This window comes from Lynx rufus, unplaced genomic scaffold (genome assembly GCF_022079265.1).
Source record: "Lynx rufus isolate CCGP_SWC_20201006 ecotype Redwood Valley unplaced genomic scaffold, mLynRuf1.p SCAF_5, whole genome shotgun sequence".
Taxonomy (NCBI): Eukaryota; Metazoa; Chordata; class Mammalia; order Carnivora; family Felidae; genus Lynx; species Lynx rufus.
The window spans coordinates 151,030,286-151,041,833 of NW_025814867.1; the positions used below are offsets into that span (position 1 = coordinate 151,030,286).

The window sequence follows — 11,548 nt, forward strand, 5'->3', positions numbered from 1 at the left end:
GATCATGATCTGAGCCAAGGTCGGAGGTTTAACCAACTGAGCCACCCAGTCCCAAGCCCCTCTTTAAAAAAAAAAAAAAAAATGTTTTTTTAATGATTTACTTATTTTTGAGAGAGAGAGAGGGGAAGGAGAGAGAGAGATGGAGTGTGAGCAGGGGAGGGGCAGAGAGAGAAAGAGACACAGAATCTGAAGCAGGTTCTAGGCTCTGAGCTGTCAGCACAGAGTCCAACACGGGGCTTGAACTCACAAACTGTGAGATCATGACCTGAGCCAAAGTTGGATGCTCAACTGACTGAGCCACCCAGGCATCCCCCAAGCTCCTCTTGAAGTTGAACTAATACCTCACGACCCAAACACCTCATCCTAAATGACCTTGAATGACATGGACTTCCAGCATGGCGGCCCCCAATCTACACAGTCCAGTGGAGTTTAACAACCTATTGGAAGGAGAGGACAAGGGCCAGACTGCTTTCTAGTCAAGGTTAATGTCTTTACTACACAGATGCACTCTTCTGCACAATAGAATCCCAATTTTTTTAAATGCTTATTTATTTATTTTGAGAGGGGAGCAGAGAGAGAGAGAGAGAGGGAGAGAGAGAATCCCAAGCAGGCTCCACACTCAGCATGGAGCTCGAAGCAGGACTGGATCTCCTGACAGTGAGATCATGACCTGAGCCAAAATCAAGAGTCAGATGCTTAACCAACTGAGCCACCCAGGCACCCTTAGAACCCCAATTTTTAACTGAGCACAAAGTACCCAGAATCAAGAAACCCAGGGGTGCCTGGCTGGCTCAGTTTTTAGAGCATGCAACTCTTGATCTTAGGGTGGTGAGTTGGAGCCCCATGGTGGGTGGTAGATTGTACTTAATTTTTTTTTTTTTAATCTTTAAAAAGAACTCAACCTCCACCAGATTCCCAACTTCCCCAGTTGTGACCATGTAACTAAATTCTAGGCAATGGGATATAAGTGGAGTTAGTATTTGCCACTTCTGGGAAGTATCCTTGAATAGAGGCATTTATTTTGCTGCCTAGATGGGGCTTGAAGGGCTGTCTTGGCCCATGAGGTGAAGCTCTATGTTGAGGATGTGAGCAACCGGAGGAAGGAACCTGGATTCCTGTTGATGGAGGCGCTCTTCGCGCAACTAGAGAAAACATCGGAATCATGTTTAAGCCACTGTTACATTGGGCTTTCTGTCGTTTGCAGCAGGACCTAATTTCAGCATTTGCTTGAAACTCACTCTTCTTTTTTTCTTTGACACTTCCTTTTGTATTGCTTACATCCAGATTGCAAAACTCTATGCCTACTTGTTACTAGATTCACCGTTAATCCAAGTCCCCCCATGCCGTCAGATCCTCCCTGGCCATTGCCTCTTTGTGCTCGCTCCTGCCTCGCTGTGACCCCGGCCTTTCCTCCCGAGCCCGTATCACACACAGGCACTTCGTTTTCCATTTTCAGCTGAGGATAGGAAGGGACTGTTTTCTGATTATCTGATCATCACGTTTTCCATGACTAACGAATTGGAGATTGGACTTAACTCCTAAACTTCGAGGTCGATTTTCTTGATACGCCTTTTTAACATTGAAGAACAGATATTTGTTTGGTGAGAATGAAGACTTAGGGATTTAAAACCCGATATCTGAGTTTTATCAACGTGTACCAGGGTGCCCTATGCCCAGTTGCATCGCGTCACGTACACGGAGGCAGGGTGAGCACTGAATCTTTCATTTCTATGTTTTTGATGTTCTGTTATCCTTTACTCTTCTTAAAGCTTCATCACAGCTTTTGCAGATGGCTGAGAAATTAATCGTTAAAACGTAAAAGATGAACAAAGACTACTTTTTTACATTGCGAAGACAGGGATTTTATCCTTCCTTTATTTAAGAACGGCGGGACATTGGGACATGGCATCAGGTGACTCCCACCACCAGCCTCACGGTTTATCAGTCTCGTATCAGAGGTTGGAGGAGGGTGGGAGGAATCACACTCAAACCCCAAAGTCTCACTTCTCATTTGTTTATGTTAATGACTCGATTTTCTCATTTTCATGGTAGAAGGGGTATGTGTGTGTGTCTATGTGTATGTATATGTTAAAGAAACACAAACGTTCATTTTCTCATTGCTACTCAGGCAAAGGTCAATGTTTAAAACCTCAATATATATCAACGACATGTTTCTTAACTTTGCTCCATTACAAACCCAAGGAAAGAAAAAAATGTATAACGCCGGAAGATTAGAAAAGTCATAAAGCCTTAGGAGGGTTACCGAACAGTAATTATTAGGCAAGAGCTTGCCAGGGATTTGTTTTCCCAGTGAAAAAGGCCTTGTGGAATTTTCTTGCTGACAGGAACCTAAAAACTTATAGCCACACGTGTCCTCCTTTTCTAGACGAGAAACAACCGAGACCCTGGGGAAACCCACATAGATGCCAAGATCACCCTGGTAATTAACAGCAAAGCCGGGGCAGGGAGGGGGGTGCCTGGGTGGCTCAGTCAATTAAGCATCCGGCTTCAGCTCAGGTCATGATCTCGAGGTTCATGAGTTCAAGCCCGCGTCGGGCTCTGTGCTGACAGCTTGGAGCCTGGAGCCTCCTTGGGATTCTGTGTCTCCCTCTCTCTCTGCCCCTCCCCTGCTCGCACTCTCTCTCTGTCTCTCTCTCAAAAATAAGTAAACATTAACAAACAAACAAACAAACAAACAAAAAGCCAGCAAAGCCAGAATCAGCACCCCGGTTGTTTTGCCTCCTGGGACACAAAAGACAAATGATCTCCTAAGCTGCAGACCTGTTTAAATGCACCTTCCCAAAGCAATTGGATCCACTTAACTCCTGCTCTTCTGATTGTATTCTGGTGAAGCAAAAGACTTCTGTCTCCAGAATAATTCAGAAACCATTTTTCTGTCACACCAAACCAAACCAAAGGAAAGAACATGCTGGTTTCTAAAGTCCATCGACAAACACAGATCACCTGAGGAATAACGCCAAAGTCCCATTTCCTCCTCAGATGGTACATGCTTGAAGCTGAGAATTACTCCCGTTTGTACCTCCCACCGCACCTAGCAAAATTCTTTTTTAAAAATTTGCTAAAATTTTTTTTTTTAATTTGCTGAAAAGTCTTTTTAATGAATGAAGTCTATAAATCCTTGCTTTCTAGCCTGGCATTGTGCCCTTTTCAAAAGAAGCACTTCATAAGCATGTGTCTAATTTCCTGTGCTGTCAGAAATATTGTTTAATCATACTGTTAAAAATAAAGACCTCTAGGGCCCACTGAACTACATTCTCCAAACTAGTAGATACTCTTTCCTCTTTGGGCCACTCAGCTGTGCAGCCGGAAATGGATCGTGGGGGGAGAGCGACAGCCCTTCTGCAAACACCCTGGAATGTGGGCTATGTCGGAAAGTGTTTGGAGAATGCCTCCGAAGCTGAGAAAGTATTTCCAAAGCAATATATGCTCAAAGATATTCGAACCAGAGACCATGCACTCCAAAATAGATGCATGGAGCACATTCACAGAATATCACAGTTTTAGCTCATTTAGGACCTGTAGCCCATTCCTGGGAATCCAAGAATTAAGGTAACCATAAAACATGTGTGCCACAGACTGGTATGCTTGTGATAGATCATGTAGTTGGCTTTCTTCTTTTTTTTAATTAAAAAAAATTTTTTTTTTTTTAAGTGGCTCCAATATGGAGCCCAAGGTGGGGCTTGAATTCACAACGCTGAGATCGAGACCTGAGCTGTGATCAAGAGTGGGATGCTTGGGGACGCCTGGGTGGCTCAGTCGGTTAAGCGTCCGACTTCGGCTCAGGTCACCATCTCGCGGTCCGTGAGTTCGAGCCCCGCGTCGGGCTCTGGGCTGACGGCTCAGAGCCTGGAGCCTGTTTCAGATTCTGTGTCTGCCTCTCTCTCTGACCCTCCCCCGTTCATGCTCTGTCTCTCTCTGTCCCAAAAATAAATAAAAAACGTTGAAAAAAAATTAAAAAAAAAAAAAGAAGAAGATCCATTTAAGACTACATGATCTAGGGGCACCTGGGTGGCTGAGTCTGTTAAGCATTCCACTCTTTTTTTTTTTTAATTTTTTTTTTTTAACGTTTATTTATTTTTGAGACAGGGAGAGACAGAGCATGAACGGGGGAGGGTCAGAGAGAGAGGGAGACACAGAATCGGAAACAGGCTCCAGGCTCTGAGCCATCAGCCCAGAGCCCGACGCGGGGCTCGAACCCACGGACCGCGAGATCGTGACCTGGCTGAAGTCGGACGCTTAACCGACTGCGCCACCCAGGCGCCCCTACATGGATCTTCTTATGTAGTAAAATACATATAAAAGGGTGATTAAGCTCACAGGCGTATTATAAATCTTCCCTGATCAATGATATTAGCATGTATCAGAAACACCTTGCCTTCAACAGTTACATCTTGGAAAAGACACGCCCTGCTTTTCTACTGAAAAATAGGTTGCAGTCTGAGCATACAAGCTGAATGTTGAAGCAACACTCAGAAAACGATCCTCTCATCTTCTCTGCCACCTGGTACAGTTGAAATGACGGGCAGGCCTCCTCTCCACTCGTGGCACAGAGACGGCAAGAAATCGTCTAGGTTTGGAGTCTCTAGTCATAGAGAAGTTCCAATCGTACCGATGTGAAGACATTTTAAATGAAGGCCTTAAAATGATCCTTTACACGGACTACTACCTGGCAATGAAAAAGTATGAACTCTTGGTCTACACAACAGCCTGAGCTAGACCTCGGAAGCATTTTGCTGAGTGAAAGTAGTCAGACACAAAGACTACAATTCTATTTATAATTCTATTTCTAGAAAATTTCTAGAAAAGGCAAAACTGTGGAGGAAGTAGATCAGTGGTTGCCCCGGGGCTGCGGGTGGGAGCAGGGGGTGACTGCCAACAGGCAAAGGAAGACTTTCGGACGGATGGAAGTGTTGGAAAACTGGATTCAAAAAGAAATAAAACTTAAAAAAAAAAAAAAAAAAACGGGAGCTCCTGGGTGGCTCAGTTGGCTAAGCATCCGCCTTCGGCTTGCGTCGTGGTCTCACGGTTCCTGGGTTCGAGCCCCACATCAGGCTCCTCGCTGACAATGCAGAGCCTGCTTAGGATTCTTTCTCTTCCCCTCTCTCTACCCCTCCCCTGCTCGCTTGCTCACTCTCTCACTCTCAAAATAAATAAACTTAAAAAAAAAAAAAACTCAAAAAAAAAAAAAAGAAAACTGGATTCACTCATAATGTGTGTGTAAATGTAGAGATTCACTAAAACACATCTACTGTATCCTTGCAATGGGTGAGTTTATGGTATATAAATTTTTTTTTAAGCAACCTCTTTGCCCAACATGGGACTTGAACTCACAGTCCCAAGACCAAGATCGCATGCATCTGGGTTGGGGCTCAGTTGGTTAAGCAGCCGACTGCGACTCACGTCATGATCTCCCAGTTCGTGGGTTTGAGTCCTGCGTCGGGCTCTGTACTGACAACTCAGAGCCTGGATCCTGCTTGGGATTCTGTGTCTCCCTCTTTCTCTGCCCCTCCCCCGCTGGTGCTCTGTCTCTCAAAAATGAATAAACGTTAAAAAAAATATATAAAGAGTCATATGCTGTACCAACTGAGCCAGCCAGATGCCCCAAAGCCACCCCAAGTTTGTTTGTTTGTTTTTTTTTAGATGTTTATGTCGTTTTCTTTTTTCTTTTTTTTTAAATCTTATTTTTTAAATTTACATCCAAATTAGCATATAGTGTGGGCAACAATGATTTCAGGAGGGGATTCCTTAGTGCCCCTTACCCATTTAGCCCATCCCTCCTCCCACAACCCCTCCAGTAATCCTCAGTTTGTTCTCGCTGTTTATGAGTCTCTTCTGTTTTGTCCCCCTCCCTGTTTTTATATTATTTTTGTTTCCCTTCCCTTATGTTCATCTGTTTTGTCTCTTAAAGTCCTCATATGAGTGAAGTCATATGATATTTGTCTTTCTCTGACTGACTAGTTTCACTTAGCATAATACCCTCCAGTTCCATCCACGTAGTTGCAAATGGCAAGATTTCATTCTTTTTGATTGCTGAGTAATACTCCACTGTATATATATACCACGTCTTCTTTCTCCGTTCATCCATTGATGGACCTTTGGGCTCTTTCCATACTTTGGCTATTGTTGATAGTGCTGCTATAAACATGGGGGTGCATGTGTCCCTTCGAAACAGCACACTTGTATCCCTTGGATAAATGCCTAGTAGTGCAGTTGCTGGGTCGTAGGATAGTTCTATTTTTGGTTTTTTGAGGAACCTCCATACTGTTTTCCAGAGTGGCTGCACCAGCTTGCATTCCCAGCCATCCCAAGTTTGAAGCTCCAGACAGGGGGGCACTGTACCTGGAGGAGTGGGCAGAGCAATCTCCTATTCTATCTACCTGTTCTTAAAATCCATTTAATGCATTGTCCTTGGATAGAGGACGTATCAGATATGAAACTGATAAGAACAGAACCTCCACTTGATCTTAGCCAAAAGGCTGAAAATAGAGCTAAAGCTGTTTTTTTTTTTAAAAGAAACGAAAAGAAATGGTTCTTTCAGGACCAGCCCAAGACTACTTTATACAACCAGCTTGCCTTGCCTATAATTTCATGGTAGCCATCATACGTTCGCATGGGGGAGACTCTTTCCCGAGGAGGGCACTTTGACGTGTAAATCTAGATGATGTTATATCAAATCGGGCTTGGTGACATTTCAAAAATTAGAATTGACAATTTCTATATAAACATGCTTGTTATTATATTAGCCAACCAATGCCATGTTTCAAGAGTGTTAATACATTAAATTGAGAGAGGCAAAGAAACCACTTCCCTCATCTGGGGAGATGTGACATGACTCGGAGAATGGGAGAGTTTGGGGGAGCTTTTCTTGAACCAGGCAGCTGTTTAGGGCAGCTCCTGGGGCAGGAGGAGAGGTATTTAGGGTGTAGACTTGAATGCCTCCACTGACAACTGCGGTATGCTGGCTCCACACATCTCCATCACCACAGAAATGTAGGGAAATTATATTAGGAAAATTCATCTTGCTTAAAGGCATGGGAATGAATGGAAAATTCTGGGGCCCACTTGACTAATGTTTCTGTCCACAGCAAGTGGTGCTCAAACTTGGGTGTGCATTAAAATCTCCTGACTTGTTACGAAGGCAGATTCCCAGGCCAGGCCCATTCAAGACGAAATTGAATGTCTGGGAACAATGGCCAGAGTCTGAATCTTGCAGGAGCCTCCGAGGTGATTTCTGCTGCTGATCCTCAAAACACAGATGAAGGAACACTGAATAAAGAAGAGAGAAAGGAGGGAGAGGGAAGGAAAGCAAGTAAGAAAGAAATAGAAAAAAGGAAAGAAAGGAGGGAGGGAGGGAGGGAGAGAGGGAGGGAGGAAGGAAGGAAGGAAGGAAAGAGAGAGCAAGAAAGCAAGCAAACAAGAAAGAGTAAGGAATAAGTAGGACCCAATGAAAGTGATGAAGATGCCTAGCCAGGCCTTGCATTAAGCACCTCAGCTGAGTTTGGTCTTTGGTTCTTTCCAAACCTCTTTGTCTCATGTCCACATCTCATAGTGTGCCTTCCTCTTTACCTGCCTCTGAGCCTTGCTCTCAGGTAGAGGAGTCCCCCTGTGACGGTGGGAGGGCGTAGTTTGAAAGGGTTTTCTCTTGCAACTTCCCAGCCCCCACCCACCATGGGACATGACTGAGCTAGAGGTAGACGAAACCTTCACTCACCGGCTTGTAGGGTGGTTCTCACTCTGGGATCACTGTTGAGGGGGAGAGAAGCACAGTGTTGGTTGAATTTGACAACCCAGCCCAGGACGGAACCTCTTCGCTAGTGAGGACACCTGTCCGCTTTTGCATGAGGAGGGAGGAATGCCTTCCTGTCTGTGAGACCCTGCACACGGTGATCCACCGTTGATTCCTTAGCTCCAGAGATGCTTCTGCTCCTGGTTTTCCTCGGTAACAACCCAGTCCGTGAGCAATGGCCCTTGGTTTTCTCTGGGAGATTCGCCTCCCCACCAGACCATGGGGAAACTTTGGCAGCCATGTTTGTGACATGTGACACTCCCCCCATCAGTCACTGCCGACGGGACCCAGGGTGGACACTTAACCCACTGTGGCCCAATCGGAGCCGGTTTTCCTGGAAACTGGCAATTATTACTAAGATATTCCCATCCCAGTTTTGTTTGGTTTCTCATACAGAGAAAGAGAGAAAATTCGGGGGCTTTCACACAGCTGTTTTTCCAGTCAAGAGGAGTGAAATATAGGTGAGAGAGAGAGAGGAGAGTTGTCTGATGCAGAGGGTCCCTCTGGCGTGCCTCCACCCCAGTTCTCAGTTCAGATCCCTTCTGAGCCCCTGCTGATTTCCTGTACTTCCCTTCCATCAGACTCTCCAGTATCATCGAAATAAAGAGTTTCATTGGGGCGCCTGCGTGGCTCACTAGGTTGAGCGTCCGACTTCGGCTCAGGTCATGATCTCAAGATTCGTGAGTTCAGTCCCCACATTGGGTTCACTACTGTCAGCACAGAGCCTACTTCAGATCCACTATCCCCCCTCTCTGCCTCTCCCCTTATAGTGCACTCTCTCTCAAAAATGAATAAAACATTTAGAAAGGAAGAAAAGAGACTCTTATGGTTGTTTATTCCAGCTCTGACCTGCAGTCAGAGTCCTCACTAATCCAGGTAAGATCACATTTCCCTTTGCCTATCTCTTTAACTCTCGAATCCCTTCCTTCCAGAGACAGGAAGGCAGACCACAATGTCTTCCTTACGGTACAAAATGAGAGCTTTCAAAAACCCAGTTTGGTTTGAATTACTATCTATAATGTAATACGTCACCTGTATTTGAAATTATACAATCATTATTAATTTTTAGGTGCAAAATGGAACTATAGATTTATTTTATTAAAAAAAAAATACTTGGGGCGCCTGACTGGCTCAGTTGGTGGTGCACGTAATTCTTGATCTCAGGGTTGTGGGTTTGAGTCTCACATTGGGTGTAGAGATCATTTAAAAATAAAGTCTTAAAAAAGAAAAGAAAAGAAAAAGGAAATAAGAATCTCTGTCAGGGCGCCTGGCTGGCTCATCAGAAGAACACACACTCTTTTTTTTTAAATGTTTTTTTTTTTTTTTTTTTTTTTTTTTATTTCTTTTTGGGACAGAGAGACAGAGCATGAACGGGGGAGGGGCAGAGAGAGAGGGAGACACAGAATCGGAAACAGGCTCCAGGCTCCGAGCCATCAGCCCAGAGCCTGACGCGGGGCTCGAACTCACGGACCGCGAGATCGTGACCTGGCTGAAGTCAGACGCTTAACCGACTGCGCCACCCAGGCGCCCCAGAAGAACACACACTCTTGATCTCAGGGTGGTGAATCAGAGCCTCTACACTGGGCGTAGAGATTACTTACTTACTTAATTAATTAAATAAAAAAGAATCTGAATCCTTGTCATTTAGAGTTACATATTGAAATATTTACGCCTGAAATGATACGATGTCAGGATTTGCTTCTGAACAATACTGGAAGGCAGGAAGTGGGTGAGGGCATAGATGAAACAAGGCTGACCTTGAGCTGATAACTGTTGAGTCTAGGTGACTTGGGTTCATTGTGCTAGTCTGTCTACTTTTGCATATATTTCAATTTTTCCATAATAAGAAACTCTAAAAATAAGGATGGAAATTTTTTCAGGGGAATACCTCTGAAAGAACACGAAAACTATCGACACTCAAAAGTAAGAAGAAACTTCTTAAATTAGCGATCTTAAAAGTAAGCCTCCAAAGGCAGTCACCTCTCACGGGAATGGGTCTTGTGCAGCATGTACCTAGCGTGTGAATAAAAACATGCCGGCTGCGGATGACCCCCCTTCCTTTGAATGAAAATAACATCTCAGAGCTTGTGTTCAACTCCTCTCTGATGCAATCCAAAATAAAATATGCTAAGATCTATAGCTGCCTTTCAAATTTAAACAAACCACATTTAACTATATACTTAGTAGTGTTTTTTGTTTTGTTTTTAATGTTTGTTTATTTATTTTGAGAGAGAAAGAGAGAGAGAGTGTGTGTGTGTGTGTGTGAGTGTGGGGGAGGAAGGAGAGAGAGAGAGAGAGAGAGAGAGAGAGAGAGAGAGAGAGAGAATCCCAAGCAGCCTCTGTGCTGTCATCACAGAGCCCGACACAGGGCTCGAACTCACGAGCCGTGAGATCATGACCTGAGCCGAAATCAAGAGTCAGAGGATCACCTGACGGAGCCCCCCAGGTGCCCCTGTACTAAGTAGCTTTTTGTGTGTCCCCCTGTGCAGAGGCCATGCTAATCTTGCCTGTATTGTTCCAATTTTAGTATTTGTGCTGCCACAGCCAGCACAATATACTTAGTGGCTTTTATTTTATCAAAAATTATTTGGTGGATTTAAGGGTGAGAAACATTGCTCTAAGTAGAACGTTTTCCAAATAGGTTGAAAGCATGCGTGTCAGAAAATAAAGCATCTTGAGAGTTCTCCAACGTCTCCAAAAAGCTCACTGTATCTGTGCGTACCTTCTTATTTAGAGGAGCGAGTAGGAGGGAGGAGGAGGGAGGGTGCCTGTTGAGTATTCCAGAGTGTCTGATGATTCTTTATATATTCATTATGGTTAAGAGTGGGTTTTGTGGGGGGGGTTGGATCCGAGGAGGAATATTTAGTTTTCCTTTTGAGTGTGGCTGTCCATTTCACCTCCGGGCCTACCCGTTTTCAAGGTGGCCAGAGTATTGTCTGTCAGAGGACCCAAGGAGACCATCCGCTCCTTGCCTGACCCATTGCTGTCTCGATTTCACGGTTACTCTCACACCGTGGACACATTTGAGGGCCCACCTCCGAGACCAGGAGTCTTCAGTTTCCTTTTTAGTGTCTGAACGTCCATTCCTTTCACAGCACAACTTCTCAGATTGAGGGAGGGGTTTCCTTTGATTGGACTTTGCAACACTGCCCTCCTGACTGGTCTTTCCACGGTAGGCTTTTGCTCTCGTATGACACATGTGTACTCAAAACAACGTATTCTACCGTCTAAGTTCGGGCTCCTCTGCTTCCAAAGACTAAAGACCCGCTCTCTATCTCATGGAAACAGGAGGTCATAGTAAGGACATTTTTTCATCAAAATGCGTCAAGACTAAAGAAAAAAAAAAAAAAACGAACAAAAACTATTTCTCCCTTCCAGAACCTAATGACCCCCTTAGTTACATCTCAGGTGTTCGTGAATTAAATGGCACTAAAACGTTAGAATTACAAGGACAGCATTTAAAAATCTTTTTGTTATGAAATATTTACACCATGAGAAAATAAAGCAAATATTATAGCCGAGTCAATAAACCAATTAATAGTTGACATCACTTTTCCATGGAGCCGTATTCCTTTATAGACAAGGTTGTATTAATAAGAAGTAAAACCTAGATCAGGCCCTCCATCACTTCTCATCCCCAACCCAAGGTAAATGTCAGTTAAGTTGAGGATTTCAGACCTTAAAATAATGTTTTAAGGAAATTCAAATATTCAAAATATTTAAGTATGTTAAATATTTAAC

At 44.1% G+C, this 11,548-nt stretch overlaps 2 pseudogenes; both read right to left on the minus strand.

Annotated features, from left to right (window-relative positions):
- Positions 1-6,329: 6,329 nt before the first annotated feature.
- On the minus strand, positions 6,330-6,509 carry LOC124527457 (uncharacterized; annotated as a pseudogene).
- Positions 6,510-10,263: 3,754 nt separating this feature from the next.
- Positions 10,264-10,358, minus strand: LOC124527400 (uncharacterized; annotated as a pseudogene).
- Between the last annotated feature and the right edge of the window lie 1,190 nt (positions 10,359-11,548).